Consider the following 15768-nt stretch of genomic DNA (forward strand, 5'->3'; position numbering starts at 1 on the left):
GATTTCCACCTCGTGATAAACGGCATCAACATTTTCGACAGCATATGCTTAAGCTGCAATTTTAGATCAATTTCAAAAGATTCTGCATCATTTTTCTATTGTGCATGCGGGCAGCGTCAGGCCCACTTAGGCATCTTCTCCACGCATCCTGCAGCAACCTCAGTAGATTCAGTTGACCAAAGATTTCAAAATTCAAAACCCCTTTGCGAAAATTCAACTGTTCCACCGCTGCTGTCTGTAGCTGTGTGGCCCCGTGGCGGGGCCTTTGTTAGGCCATGGGAGTGTGTGGGTGAATCGAATCGGGAGTAAAAACATTTTTGTGGAAAGACTGATGAAAAGTTTCCCAAAAAATCATCCCTACTGCATCCATCAATTCAGTTGAGGGCAAGTGTTGATTTATACTCATGCACAACGTTCCGAATGATTATACTGTATAATGAAGTGTAGGTATCTGGCACATAAATATCGTTTTCAAATATAATTACGACAGCAAACATAATAAAATCTTTGGTAACGTAATGCCCGAAGTCATGATGTGTGCCTTCGCAAGGATAAACCTATTTCAATAGAATTACCGATATAAAATACCATCATCATTATCCACAATAGTAAGCAGGTTAAAAAACCCGCAAATCTTAAAATCACGTAATCACAAATGCACAATACCATGATCTATCCAGTGGTGGATGAAGGCTGCCACTAAAGCACTGTCATCCCCCCTGGTCAGGCAATGCAACGGCCCATGGAGTGTCTGCACACCAGCTGATCTCATAGCTCCAGCTGTGCCGGGAACGGTCTCAATCACCCGTCACGGTCCCTTCTGGCATCCGGCCCAAGCCCACTTACTCCTCTGTATATCCAATATGACGAATTGAATCCAGTCCAATTCCAAGCATCCACATCTCTATTCATGCTTCTTAGAAAAAGCATGCAGACGATACATCTCCCTCTCATCTGTCCCTGCGCATAAAAAAATCACTCTTTACACTTCCCATCAACCACAAGGCCTTCTTGTGTGCATATATAACTTAAACTGGTAACGCGCAGTGCAGCATTCGCTCTCTCTCGAAGAGCGAGGATGACTCGGAGGCACGAGGAACCAGAGACAAGTTTGAAAAGCAGTGTTCACATGTGGGAGGAAACCGCAGTGCCCGGAGAAAACCCAAACGCGCAAGCAAGGCAAGACTGCATCCAAAACAGATGGAACAGATGAGAGTCCACATTTTGCTGTACTGCCTTCTACTGGTGAGCCAGGGTATGGCACCGCAAAGGGCATTTCACAACATGCGTGATCCATTGCCTCCCAAGTGCTGGATTACAGGCATGAACCACCACCGCCATGCATAGCTTCAGCAGAATTGGTTCAAGACAGGCACACTCTTGACCGGCCTCGACACACGGTGTCCCATCGGCAGTCAGACCGACCCGTCCCGACTTTGGTGATCTGCTCCCCCCCACACGATAGACAAGGACCCTATCTTTCAAGACATGAATCCCAGCTCCAAGCAAGATTGTACGATGCATAACACAAAACATGTATCCGCACTGTTGTGTAAAATACAATAAATGAGACCATGTAAAATTGACTGTTGTCTGCTTGTTTATTCCCTGGCTTGTGCTCTCCACGATGACGCGAATAATTATTTTGTGCCATGCCTCATTGCTTAATTTCCAGATAAGTGTTCCATATTGTCACATTTCTTATCAATACATACTTTATATATTTTAACTAGTGCCTAAAATAATTAACATTTTAAAAGCATAACATCAAACACTTAAGTCTCCCCCACCCACATATTGCCATGATTATCATCCATCTATATACTGTATCTAAATGAGGTCAAGCCTCCCGTAAATAACATGACTTATCTGAAGCCCTTTCCATCTGAAAACAGACATTGCTCCGTGCAGCTCACTTTTACTGGCTCCTTCCTTCTCTCTCGTGCTCTTCCGTCCCATTCTGATCACCGTCTCATCCACGACACCTTGGCCCGGTTTTTCCTTCTCCCACCCGCCCCTTCCTGGCCAGTGATCGATACTTCTTCCTGCTGCTCATCTTGAGCTGCACCCTCTTTGTCCATCTTGGAGACTTCCTTCTCGGCATCCCTTCCCCTACCCGTTCCTTTTTTTTCTTTTTCCATGCATTACATCCGTTGACTCTACTCCCCTTCCCGTGGTGCGCCATGGATAAGAAATGTTTTACGAAATTACTAAAGTTGAATGCATCAGCCGTGCAACCCACCATAGCGGATACATTGCTGGGCGTAAAATTTTAAGTGAATTCGTGCAAGAACTGCACAGCCAAGAATGGACCACAAGTGACAGTCTCTGTGACTGTAAACTAACTACTAAACGTTATTAAGGAGGAACAAAATATAAACAAACATATTTTTTTTAAGTTTAGAAAATAAAAAAGGAACACTAAACTAAGTCTCCCGTCAACGTGACAACAATGCAATGCGGAAAAAAGTCACATTTTGGGAAAAGCGCAATTTGTTTTCTTGGCTGCTCGTTTTACCCCGCTATTCACCGACCAGCTGAAAAGCTCCTCACCATTTCAACCCTGAGAGCAATCACAAGAAAGGGATGAAAAAACAGCACTCACATCAATTCGGTAAACTTTTCAAAAAACACCCACGGACAACCTAGTGTGGCTATTTCTGCAAAAGAATGAGCGCCGTTTAATTTACAACGTTGCATAAGGCCCCATTACCATGCGTTATTGAAAAAGGCACAATGCTGTAATTGCCCAATAATGCAAACAAAGCGCTGGGTTTTATTTCTGAACGCCAATAATATGACGCTGCTGCGATGTGCATACATATAACACACGTAACATAAAGGGACATTTATTGAAGCTAAAAAAAAATTTAAACGATCCAGCAAACAGAAGACCGCAAAGTGTGGATACGAAGTTAGAACTCAATGCAATCATCAATAACGCTCTGGCATGAAAATGCTACGTAATAGGTGACGTTTTGTGCAATGGCCCTCCCTCATTGCACGTACAACTGAAAAAGTATTATTTTTCAGGGTGTAATAAGGGTAACACGGACCGTCTGCTTTACTCGCAGTGGACGTTAAAGATCCTGTTACGTCATTCGCAACAGTAGGCCATCGTGAGCTGGCGTCAGGTTTCAAATTTGAAAATGTTTCAAAAATATATACCTGCATATTGCTCGAATGGGATGACACGTAGCAATCATCGTCCCCTACCGGTGGACTCCTCTTTTTTCCTCCTGACGACGACCGCTTGTGTCGCGATCGAAACGTCGTGTAGTTTTTTGTGATTTTCTTTGAACCTATCTACGTGCCTTTACCGAAAAACCCAAATAATATGGTAGACTAAATCCAGATTTCCGGTCAGGCGCCGAGCTGCCTCGTGCCACCAGGGGATGCCCTTTCAATGTTTTGAGATGAGATGAGACGCAAGTTGGCTCACCGCGTGTAAAGCGCTGAGATTTTACGGACGCTCAATCAAGAACCGAGTATCATCGTCGACCAAACTGATCCTTACACTTGCGATATATGCACGGCATCGTATATTGCAAGCATCGACTCCAATTTACACAAATGATAAAATTACGTTACATGAAGACTCACAGAGAAATCAACACGACAGATGAGAGTGACAGAAAAATATGTATATTGCATTGAATTGCAACCCTGAATCATTCCACGCTTAATGATGTTTTATACCAGTGAAAACTTTCCCAAACTGCGAGCTGGCGATACATGGCAACATCCTTCTGGCATGAATAGACCGTATATTGTAAACATTAATTTAAAGCAAATCTCGAAAAATATATTAGACGAATACGCATTGTATGTGACCACTGATGCACAGGTAAAGGTATCAGTCATCATTCTGCATCCGCAACTGGATCAATTATTTGCACCCAAGGAAACAAAGCTGCCTCCAGTCTCTTGCGCTGCGATCAGCAATCCGTCCAGCGAGTTTGCAAACTTAGGAGTCATCAGTTCGCAAGGCAACGAGCACAGAGCCTTTGGGTTGCTTCGCTGGTGGGAAGGGTTCATTTATCAATTCACGGCAGGGCAACGGGTGATTTAATGAATTGTAATCCCGCATTCACGGATTCGGTACGTGAAAAGGTTATCGTTTCTCAGTTGACTTGCTATTGATCGGCAGGCCTGTGTACCCGTGTGTAATTGCCCTCATCAGGCCTTGAGCCACACTCCACCACGATGTACCAGACAGCCCTTTTTATATCCGCCGTCTCGCACACTCAAAACCACCACTATCGGTCCAATGTATCAATTTACTTAACTTAAAACCCTCAATTACCCGCGTGTGGCAGAACCCAAGTGAAACCCCAAGGATAAGTGAGCACTGTGAAGTGGTTATATAGCTTAGATTAGTGTCACCATTTGTCGAGTAACCTTGGATGAGAAACGTCACTGGAAAGGATGATGGGTGCCGGTCGAGATTAAAGATGGAATGCCAGTGAATGGAGAGCACATCCCTGAAAGAGGGCCACCATGGAGATGAAACAATGAAAAACGGCTTGTGTGCAAAGGCGCTGCACGGATTGTTGTATTGCAGGGACGTGAAATACGGTGACGGCTTGAGAAGCCCTTCGTTCAGCAGTGGATAAATCATGGCAGAAGAGGTACAGGAGCACACATGTATTTTAATTTAGTCAAATGCACAGCATTGGTGACTGTGCGTGTATGTCAGTCATCTCGGTAAATCCATGGCACCTGGGGGTTTGTTCCGTGACCTCCTCCTGCCAGCAGGGCTTCGACACTTCACGTGGCCCCAAAGTGCACCGAGCATGGGACAAACGGCGGTTGTTGGTATGTAGTTTCTCCGCATGCAAGCTCCATACATCTTCACCGATATACAATTTACAGTCCACAGGTTTTGCATGCTTAAACAAACGCTGCTGGGTAAAATAGGTCTGGAAGTACATTAGATCTAAATAAAATGTACCTTTCAGTGGAAATACAGAAACAAAATGTCACCTATGTATTACCCAGAATGCCCTACAATAGCACTAGGTGAAGTGGCCGGGCAGCTCAGAGGTCAGAGTGCTGTGCCGGCACTGCTGAGATCCCAAGTTCGAATCCAGACGTGCATCCAACACGAACAGCGCATGCAGAGTGGGTGGGAAGTGTGGAGCAGAGGTCACGTGAAGAAACCTCGGCGGCAGCTCTATAATATCCGTTTCTGTGGGTCGCTAACTTGACGGGGGTCGCACTGTCCTGCGAGAGAACAGAATGGATCCTCTGACGCGTGATATGACGCTGATAGTGCGATGAAAAGGGGGAGAGAGAAAATCACAAAAATAAAAAAAATTGCCAATAAATTAGTGTTGTCTATAAAGTCAGCCTCGACACCAGATAAGGTTTGTGGAATCATAGGCTGGTGGTACATTGAACAGCCATGAGGGGGTAGAACATCTCTGATAGCAAAGAGGTATTTTTTGGCAGAAGATCCTAAACTCCGATTCGTTTCCCATGTGGTCTCTTTTTGACAACGTGCTACACGTCAGTCAAGGTAACTTGTTGCTCCGATCTCATCACGCACATCGGCCGCTTCATTTCGTTCCTCCAGTTTACATTCACCCCTCCAGGGCTCCGCCCTCGATGCTCCCGCGAGCCTCCGAGTGCATCATCCGACAGCGCAAGCAAAGAGGGCAACGGGACACACGACGCGTCGGGCGACCGCGCTACGAAATGGCGAAGGTGGCTTCGAGCGTGCACTCTGGCAGCCCTCTCAGAATGCCCCGTGTCGCGCCACTGCATCAGTTAACCGTCTCTCCGTTCTTTGTCCCAGGTCAAGCCAGGCCGTCGCGCAACCACCCGGGCCATTTTATGCAGACATCAGAAGAACAGCGAGTGCCCCTGCCTTAACAATACGCCATACATTAAGCTACTCTAGCCGCCTCCCCCGCCGCCCCCCACCCCAAGCTGGAAAATGCCGCTGAAAAACCAAAGGTAAATGTACACGCGCCGCTCGGCTGAAAATACGCCGCCACTGCTTATAAAGTGCCTGCTGCTCTGTCACAATGCAACCTTTAAACTTTAAATGAAGAGCAAATAATGACAGCGCCACCGGTGATGGGATCTTTTTTGTTCTTTTTGCCACGCGCAGACAAGGCAAGGGTGCCGACGCCGTTGTTCAAGATGAAAGAATCAAAAAGCTCGCCTGCGTCAACATTAAATTTACGCATTAGAATACCACGGACGTGAATATATTATATCTTTATGCGGTAACACAGACTTGGGAGCGTAGAAGTACGGCACAACAACAAATGTTGTTGCACCGCTCGCTCCGGTCTCTGCTACTCACCGAGAGCGCTCTATTGTTCAATATGCTGTTATGAGAATTAGGTTAAGGTTTTGTAAAAAAAAATTTTTTACTCTCTTGTTGGCTGTGTTCCACAGCTCGCAGCTGTTTACCTGAAGAGGTTTCATTGTTAATATTTTTAATGGGGTGAAAAACCACGTGGGAAACCGAGGGTCGATAAGCACAACAATGAACGCGCATGGCCCCCCGTTTGTTCCATCGGGGCCCGAGCGCTTTGATTACCACCCATCTCGGCGGCGGCGGATGCCCCGTCATAAAGGCGAGCCTTCTCTCCACCTCATGCTCGACGTCCTATTCAAATCCCGGAAGCCGTCACGCACAACAAAGGGCATTGGCGGACTCGTCGAAAATAAGCGATATTAACATATTTATTAAAAATAATAATTGAGCTGATTTGTGTTGGTAATTTGTAAAAAAATATAAAAGGCTTTGAATGCAACACCACGCTAATTTGTCTTGATTGAGCCTCGGTTTTTTTTTGTTATCAGCCCACAACTAAGGAAATAAAAAAAATTTAATTAGAGCAAATATGTAAAAGAAATTAGATGGAACATATAAAAACAAATGTTTTGAAACCCTGTAATACAAAGCTCCCATGTGATAATAAGCCTTTGGTCGGGGAAGCTCGTGCACATTTGAATGTTACACAATTTAATAATTTACTAAAGGCAATCTTTTTTTAAGTTGTGCCATTTAAATGTGCAACACCTGTCCCGTTAAATTTGACAAGCAGAAGGGAGTTCAATAAATGCATAATCGCAGTTGCAATAAAAAACATTTCAAGGTTTACTGTTACTGTTTGAAGTATTGATATTTTAATTTCATCGACAATTCTAAGAATACGGCAGTGAGATTAAATAAACATGAATCTTAAATATATATGCAAAGGTGTTTTAAATGACATGTTTTTTGGGGATTTGCATAAAAATATAGGATTGGTTAAATAAAACATCAATATTGATGAGATGCCGCACCAGTACACTCCTGCAAATGTCCAAAAGTAATAACACAGGTGGCAGCAGCACCATAAAAGCACGAATAGGTTTTAGGCTCATACCAAATAAGCTCTCCCACCACTTGCATCAATGTGACTTAAAGTAATCGACGTGAACTGCATTCAGGTTTCACTGTACTTCATTTCCGGCTAGTAGTGAATGTAATCTGGGTGTCCTCCGCACTGTCTCGCCTGGTACGCACCGACTATACTCACCACTCACTACTCTCCCGACACACACCACACATCAGACACCTACCACCACTCACCTGACACTCAGGTGCGAAGCTAGTCACCAGACTCCTTTTTCGCACTCAACAGAAAATCTGAACACTCGCCTATGACAAATCACTCGAGCGGTGTAGTGTCTGGCACTGGTGCGGTTGACAGGGGAACGAAATCCAATACCGCAAGAAGTCCAGTAGGGGGGAGGGGTGCACCACTCGTTGCACTTCAGAGGCGGTCACAGATCCTTTGACCGAGGTTAACAACAGCCGTGACGAGACGACTGCCGTTCAGTCTTTTGTCGACGTGCGAGCGAGAGCTTTCCAATGATACCTCGCGTACACACGTTGTTGATGCGGTTTAGGAAATAGCAAAAAAAACCTGACATTTGGACATCTGACCACGTCCGTCCAGTGCTCACCGTGCTGCATTGGCTTCTGGTTTCCGAACGAATTAATTATAAGGCCGCACTCATTACACACAAAGACCTTGCCACAAATGAACCACAATCCCTTGCTGATCTCGTCAAGGAGCATAAACCTCCACGCAAACTCCGGTCAACCTCGCAGCAGCGGCTTTTGGCCGGCCATCGAACAAAGACGGTCACCGCATCGCGCAATTTCAGATGCGCTTCCGCGGCCGTCTGGAAAGCTCTTCCGATATTTGGAAGCCATTGGAGCTATGCACTTTTAAATCGAGATTGAAAATTAATTTCTTTACAGCTGGCCGTGTAAGTAAAATGAACACGGCATAGTGAATGTTCGCAACGCTTACAGAAGCGAACCCACGTGTGCCAGCGTCCACGGAGATGGTGACAGCATCACACGCGCGCCAGAAAACCGTCCATGTGAAGCATAAACAAAGCGTGTAGGTGTTTGAAATAGCAAATTTAATACTTGTAAATACGTTTTTTTTTTGTTCAAATGTACTTTGGCAAAAACGCTCCAAATATCGGATTAAAAGTTTTAAATCGTCTGGCTATGTACGAGAAGAAATATTTCCAGTCGGTCAAGAAAAAGACACCTTTAACAGTTAGTTTGGTTTGCCGAATGACTTCAAAATACCTTTAAGCTTCTTGCCAACTATTTACAGAATGCAAAAACAGCTTATATTGATAAATGCATGCGGGGCTCACAGCTGAGCACACGGCACTATAGATGGGATAACTTTAGTTTGATTCAGGTCACGGTGAGCACTGGTGGTGAGTGATAGCGAAACCAGGCCCACTTCACCGTACCAACATTAACCACCCAGTGTGGTGAGATATGGTCGAACATCCTCAATGACCGACATGGCTTGTTGTTTATCCACCAGCTGGTTGACAAAGGGCTCTAAAATAAGTAATGGGTGTAGCAATCTTTTTTTTATTATTAAACGTTTTGATAACCTAGGCCATGAGAGTTGCATGTTTAGAAATGTACCCACTCAATGTATTTCCCTGTCGTGTGTTTAAGTCCAAAAGCTCTCCTTTGTCCTTAAGACTGCCATTTCCAGTTCTTCGGTTTTGCTGCAACTTTGTTTTTTTGCCTTTCATTTTGCCATAAAATAGAAGCATTGTGGACATGACTTACACTCAATCGTACAGTGCCATCAATTGTGTATGCTCAAAGACCCGAGGTGCACAAAATGTCTTAAAGGTCAGCGTTTTCAAGGTAACCGCAAAGGCCAACATTCTGTACCAACAACTATGAAAAGCAAAAGCTGCCTGCAAGTGGCCCAATATACATCAACACCTCCCAAATGTGTGCAATTAGAAACAGATGTTGTTGGCCATGAATTTAATGCAATTACCAGGCCACTGATGTAATAAATTCCGCAAAAAAAAATTACTATGAGGAATTCCATCTCGCTGCTCATGAGCATTCCCTATGGCTGTAATAATAATCATTGTTCCATCGCATGTCACTCAGAAGTACTATGCTAAATGTATGAGAGAGCGGCCTTCAATCAGAGCAGAAAGAAATCGCAAGGCGCATTGAATTTAAACAGTTTGGAATGTGGTTTCTTTTGAAGCCTGAAATACTCATATATTTACTTTTGATATCAACAAGGCTGCTTAAATCAGGAACAAAACAAAGTTATGCTTCGAATGAAATCACCTGGCAGGATGCCAAGTGTCAAATTGCAATCGGTAACACCATCTCATGCGACCGACGCCTTTGATTCGCCCATGACACGGTGACCGTAAAACTGTACAGAGACCTTTTTTTTTCAATCTCTGGTCATTTCCCCCAATTTTGCATCAACCCAATGTCATGCCCAGTCAACTGTTGGCGTGGTGTCATAAGACAAAAGGCCACATTCGAGAATGGCTGCACAAGGGGGTTTTTTTTCCCACGATACGTTGTTTCCAAAAAACCCATCAAGAGGGAGGCCTTTTAATATTTGCACAACAGGGGATGCACTTTCCCCCACACAGTGCATTGACGTTTGTCTCAAATCTCAGAGCAGGAACTCACATCAAAGTTGTGAGAACTCACGATTAAAGCGTAAACAGTCAAGCAAAGCAGCTGCTGTGTTTTTCATCGCCATCATCAGCCACAATCAATTGACTGCTGGATGAAGGCCTCTCACAAAGCCATCACCAACTCAGTTGATGGGATATAACAATCCACCTAATTACCAGCGAAACGTCGTACTCAAAATTGTAAATGATGTTGATTCACTCTTCAACACACCGGTGGGCTAAAGTAGTGAACTATTTGTCTTTTGTAAACGTGACACATTTTTTACTGTTTGGCCGTGTCGGGTGGTGGAGGGTTACGACACATCTATAAATAACGCGATCTAACCCAAAAACCTTTATTATGAATATTGGTCGCGAAAGCCTACGTGTTAAACTAATCCACCTAGCACCTCCACACAATCTGATTACATCACTCCAACAGCGAGTTTATACGAGCGCACAATTAAAATGATTGGTTTCATGTAAAAAAATACACACTCAGCTTTCCCCCGAAGAAATAAAAATAAACCTCCTCATAGAATGTGTTGGTAACGTGCAAAAACATACAAATATCTGTGTTAAGACACCCAACACCCAGTGTGCCCTGAGGGTGACACAAACAACAGCTTTGCAAAGCCTATTTTACATTTACAAAAACCTTCACTTAATTTTCAATTCGGGCGGGTGAATCATCTTTATAAGAACTTGCAAATGGAAATCATTCTCCGAATTCACGAGATGGCCTTCTCGATTGTGCTATCTGCTTTCGTTAACATGAAATGGCACAAGGTCACACAGACAGGGAGAGGGATACCAGTATTTGGCCTGCTGACAACATTTAGGAATATGGATTATCTTCAAGGTCTGATGACTATCAAATACATTTTTAAAATAACCACACGTTTGTCAGCAATGAAAGGGCTTCTCGGGTTCAAAGTGATTTAATTACACGGCTCATTTTTTAAATCATCAACCCCAGTCTTTAAAACCACTGCCCGCAGTTTAGGGTTAAACCAATTTTTCCATCTCAGACATTGTTTCCAGAGGTATGACAGTGAAAGGGGGAATGGGTTCCCAGTGTGTCACCCAAAGCCATCATTTACTAGGCAACTGCCTACCGTCATTCTGCTGCCTAACACTGCATCGGATTAGGCATTCAACATATGTACACAATACAACCGCAAATATTTCACCAACGGCAAAATTAGATTTTTGTCTATTGGGTGTTAAAACGAACTGAAATGTACAACGGCAATTATGCACGCGTGCGTAAAGGAATTGAAAGCACTTGGGCTCTCGTGTGTGTACCATGTGCTCACTCATGTGGCTTAACTTCTGCCTCAGTACAAACCCAAGAGATGAGAAATACTATGTCTTGGCGCTTGCACACACACACACATTCATACAACAAGCACAGACCTGTGGTCAATCTACTGATGGATGAGGGCCTCCCCAAAGCCCTGCAGATAGCGGGGTTATTTAACGTAATTCACCACGCTGGTGTCAGTGCGATCTCGTGAAGACGGGGAGCATAGACGTGGGGATCATAGAGGTACAGCACAATGATTTAATGTACTGCAATGTCCCTCTGCTGCTCACAAGGTAGCAGCCGATGACAGCTTTTACCATGCATTACGGTCACCCATCCAAACACTATCCAGGCTCAAAACCCTGCTGAGCTTCCAAGATCTAACGAGATCGGGCAAAATGCAGGCGTTTTCTGTATACACGATGAATGCGCAATGCACTTTAACCGTGCACTCTTATGCGGTGAGGGTAGTGGCGACGATGATGGTCATTGTGGTGGGGAAATATTCTCAGAGTTGTTTCGCGCTGTTCAATTGGATTTTAAATCAACGGATGTTAAACTTTTCGAAAATATTTTTTCGCGGTATTGTGTTCGATGTAACGGCGCCTTGCATGGCTGATCCATGCCTCACAGGCGCCACGGACTGATTAAAAATAAAACTGACGTGACTTTGGGAAATCGAGCAGACAAGACAAGTTAATATATTTATATTTTTAGATTTTGTTCCATCTCTGATTACTTGTTCACTTTACATTACAGCTGATAGTTTTCTCATGCAGACATTTAGAAACGTAATTTGAAGGGCTGGGATGTTTTGTGTCAGTCCATCCGTCTGTTCTCCAGACACTTCACACGTTTCCATAGGCAGACTGTCGACGCACTACACTTGAGAACCTGCTTAATTCACAGGTGGCTTGGACTGGATGCAAACCCCGCATCTTAGCGATACCAGTTCAACGCTCTGGCCTCTGAGCCACCCAGCAACGCCCTGAACTGCGTAGATTTTGCTTAAGGTTGACGGCAGAAGACATTTTTATTTTATACATTATGGTGGATCCAATTAGCGAGCGGAGGAATATACTGTGAGTTCAAAACGTACATTATGAATAAAGGCACATCCACGCAGGTGTCAATCACACTGGTACTGAACACATCATCGCAAAGGCTTGCTCACTTTCGGTCATAAATAGTAAATTATGTTATTAAAGTCACATACAAAAGGTGACGTACAAAAAATTGCCTGAAGAAACTAATTGCTTGGGGGAGAACTGGAAACACAACAGCGTGCATAGCGGTGGCAATTACTAAATGCGGGCCCAGGGTCAAAATCATGAAATTAAGAGGTAAGCGACGGCAAGTTGGAATGCTTTTGAAAAATTTACTTTGATAATTAAAAAGAAATGTACCAATGTACCTAAAGAAGCACGTCTCCAATCAGTTTACAATGCCTTCTATATGACACATGGATCAGAGATGTGGACATTGATCAAGAAAATGGAGAGTTTTACCAGATAAGGCCCACTGACTGGGCTATGTAGCTCTTTTTCAGAAGCGACCTGGCCACAAATGATAGTTTAACGAAGTGGCTTAACATGCGTGGGAACATTTATAGCAGCCAAATACTCAACCTTTCTTGTCGTCCAAAAAGCTGAAAAGTGCACACACAAAAAGGGGCTGAAAGATGTATGCTGAGAATGGGGGCCAGGAACAGCCATACGGCTCAGAGAACAAATGCTAATTAGAGACATTATATGGGCTGTAAAAAGGGAAATAAGTGGGCTTGGGTAGAACATATTGCTCGGAGGGATGAAGACCAATAAAGAGTAACAGTGGAATGGCAGCTATGAGGACATCCACTGCGAAGATGCATCAATAGCAGCCCGTACGCAGGAGCTCGGTGGTTTATCGTGAGAGATGGAGGACATATTCTTGGTTCTTTCGGTAAAGTCACGTTGAAGAGAAACAATAAAATATATATAAATCAATTAAATTCTCACGACGTTTCCCTTCAACGTGACTTTACCGAAAGAACCAAGAATATGAATCACTGCAGTCACGAAAGCTTTAAATCAAGATGGAGGACAGCTTGGGGTGGCCTTCCTTCAGGAGTGGATAGCACATGGCAGGTGATTTTCAGTTTCAGTTTTAATTTATTTGGTATAGCCTTGTGAGCCATTCGCCTCTTGAATCGGGTGTAACCGCAACAAACAAAAACATGAACAAGAAACATCTTAAAGTGACTACGCACAACAGAAAAATCCAGGAAAAAACAGCAAAGTCTTCCAGAAAAAGCATCGATTTTTGCTGTGTGCAAAAATCCCAGTGGGATGCAAGTCAAACAATAACAACCATAAGACAATTTAAAGTTATCAGTCTAACTCTGTACAACAAACAAATATGGCTAAACCAAAACGTCTTCGAGATCACCAAAATAAAGCTATAAAAGCAATGTAACAGTAATCATAGGAACTGTAATTGAAATTTAACAATAAACAATATACAAAACATGTACTACCAAACTTTGCAGCCATAGCTGGCTGCATGAGTCACTCCATAACATGAGTATTAGTCGGAGTATCAATAATTTTTCAATGCACCTTTAAGATCAGCACACTATAATCAAAATACAAGATCAAACTTTGCAGCGGTCATCTGGAGTGAAACATTTGATTTCAGGCCACTGAATAGCAGTGGCAGCTAGGGGTGTACAACTCCTCTAGAGCAGTTTTGAGTGAAGATCTCACAGGTAGTCATCCAAGTTGCAGTTTATTGGCAATAGCATTCCAGACCCTGGGGGCATCAATAGCAAAGGCCATTCCTCCAGTATTTGTACGGCAATAAGGAATGTGAAGCTGGTAAATGAGCAAAGACGTTAGGTCACATTTGTTATTTGAAACAGAGAGGAGATCCAGCAGGTAGTCTGCGGATTTTTTTGTAAGTACATCGTCAATAAGATCTGATGCACAAGCCGTCGAACATTAAGAGATGTTAAGTTTGACACAATGTAGAGATCAGTGGTGGGTCCTATATGAGGAGTTCAATGGAAATCTTAAGGCCGAGTGATTGATGGAATCAAGCTTCTTCAGTACAGTACTTGGGGCTGATTTATTCACGATGTCACAGTAGTCAAGCAGAGGCAGTATGGTAGCTTTTATCAATTCCAAACGGAACATTGGAGGGAAGCAGTGCTTGTGTCGTTACAGAAAACCAATTTTTATTTTTGTCTTTTTACCCATATAATCAATGTAATCTTCAAAATTCAGTTTTGAATCAAGGATGACCCCAAGATACTTATAGATCTTGACTTGCTCTATTTGATAATTATTTAAGGAAAGTAATTGGGAAAAAATAACTTCCTGCTTTAGTCCTGGTGAGAAGCATAGCACCTTGGATTTGGAGGTATTCAGGACGAGTTTAAGAGCAACTAGCTGATGTTGTAGTTTGTTGAACTCACCCTGGAGCTTAGCAATCACGTCATCCGGATGTGATGAAGATACGTTGGCTATACATACGCACTGTGTGTATACGTACCGCAAGGCCGTAGCCATGGAGTCTACATTGGGGGGGACCAAATCTTCCAGGGGTCTGGGGGTCCCCTCCCCCAAAAATAAAATCTAAATTTGAAAACTCATTTCCTGCCTAAAATATTAAAAAATTCACAAACACATGGGATTGACTTTTTATTTTTATTTTACAATAATGTCTAATAGTGTATTGTATTACATTGCTGTTTTTTTATTTTTTACCTTTTCTTGTTTCATTGTATGTAATGGCAGAGATTAGGGATTAATAAAGTACAACCATAACGAGAATCATATAAACATAAATCAATGCATTGTTATATGAAGACAAGCCCAGATATTGTGGCCAAGGTTGAGCAAATTGTTGTTTTTATTTACATAGCATCGCAATTATTATTTTTTGAAATATTTTTATCGCAATATACTGGGGGGGACATTTTGAGCATATTTGAATATATTATAATTACGGCCTTGACGTACCGCGTGTAGTTTTGGCGTGCAATGATAATATAATCCTCAGGAGCCGATTGACAACGTGCGTCTGCATGTTTGCATGTTTGTTGCGTGTGAATATTTATTTGTACAGTCAACTCCACCTGTCATAGTTTTCTTGGGATTGTCTCGCAATATTGCTAAATGTAGAGTGTCCTTACATGGCCTATGAATCTCCAAACAAAGTGAAGGTTCCCTTCACAGACTGGCTTGACAACTAGTTAAACATGGCATGAAATTCCCTTCATTATGTAAATATTCAGAAGATGACTATTTAACAGCTGATATTCACTCGATTATACAATTATAATATACATTAGTAATAGGTTTTTACCCTTTTAGCTGGCACAAAAACTGACACCTTTATACAAGGGATCATGTTTGCAATAACCACAACACAAGCAGTCAAAAATGCAAACAAAAAAACAACTCTGATAATGATATGCA

General features: G+C 43.0%; 1 protein-coding gene across 2 annotated transcripts in view; it reads right to left on the reverse strand.

Annotated features, from left to right (window-relative positions):
- The window catches only part of DUS2 (dihydrouridine synthase 2), a 166681-nt gene that overhangs the window by 136414 nt on the left and 14499 nt on the right, over window positions 1-15768 (reverse strand). The window lies entirely within an intron of this gene.

This window comes from Petromyzon marinus, chromosome 25, assembly GCF_048934315.1.
Source record: "Petromyzon marinus isolate PM22_M1 ecotype Great Lakes invasive population chromosome 25, UKy_Petmar_22M1.pri1.0, whole genome shotgun sequence".
NCBI classification, from domain to species: Eukaryota; Metazoa; Chordata; class Hyperoartia; order Petromyzontiformes; family Petromyzontidae; genus Petromyzon; species Petromyzon marinus.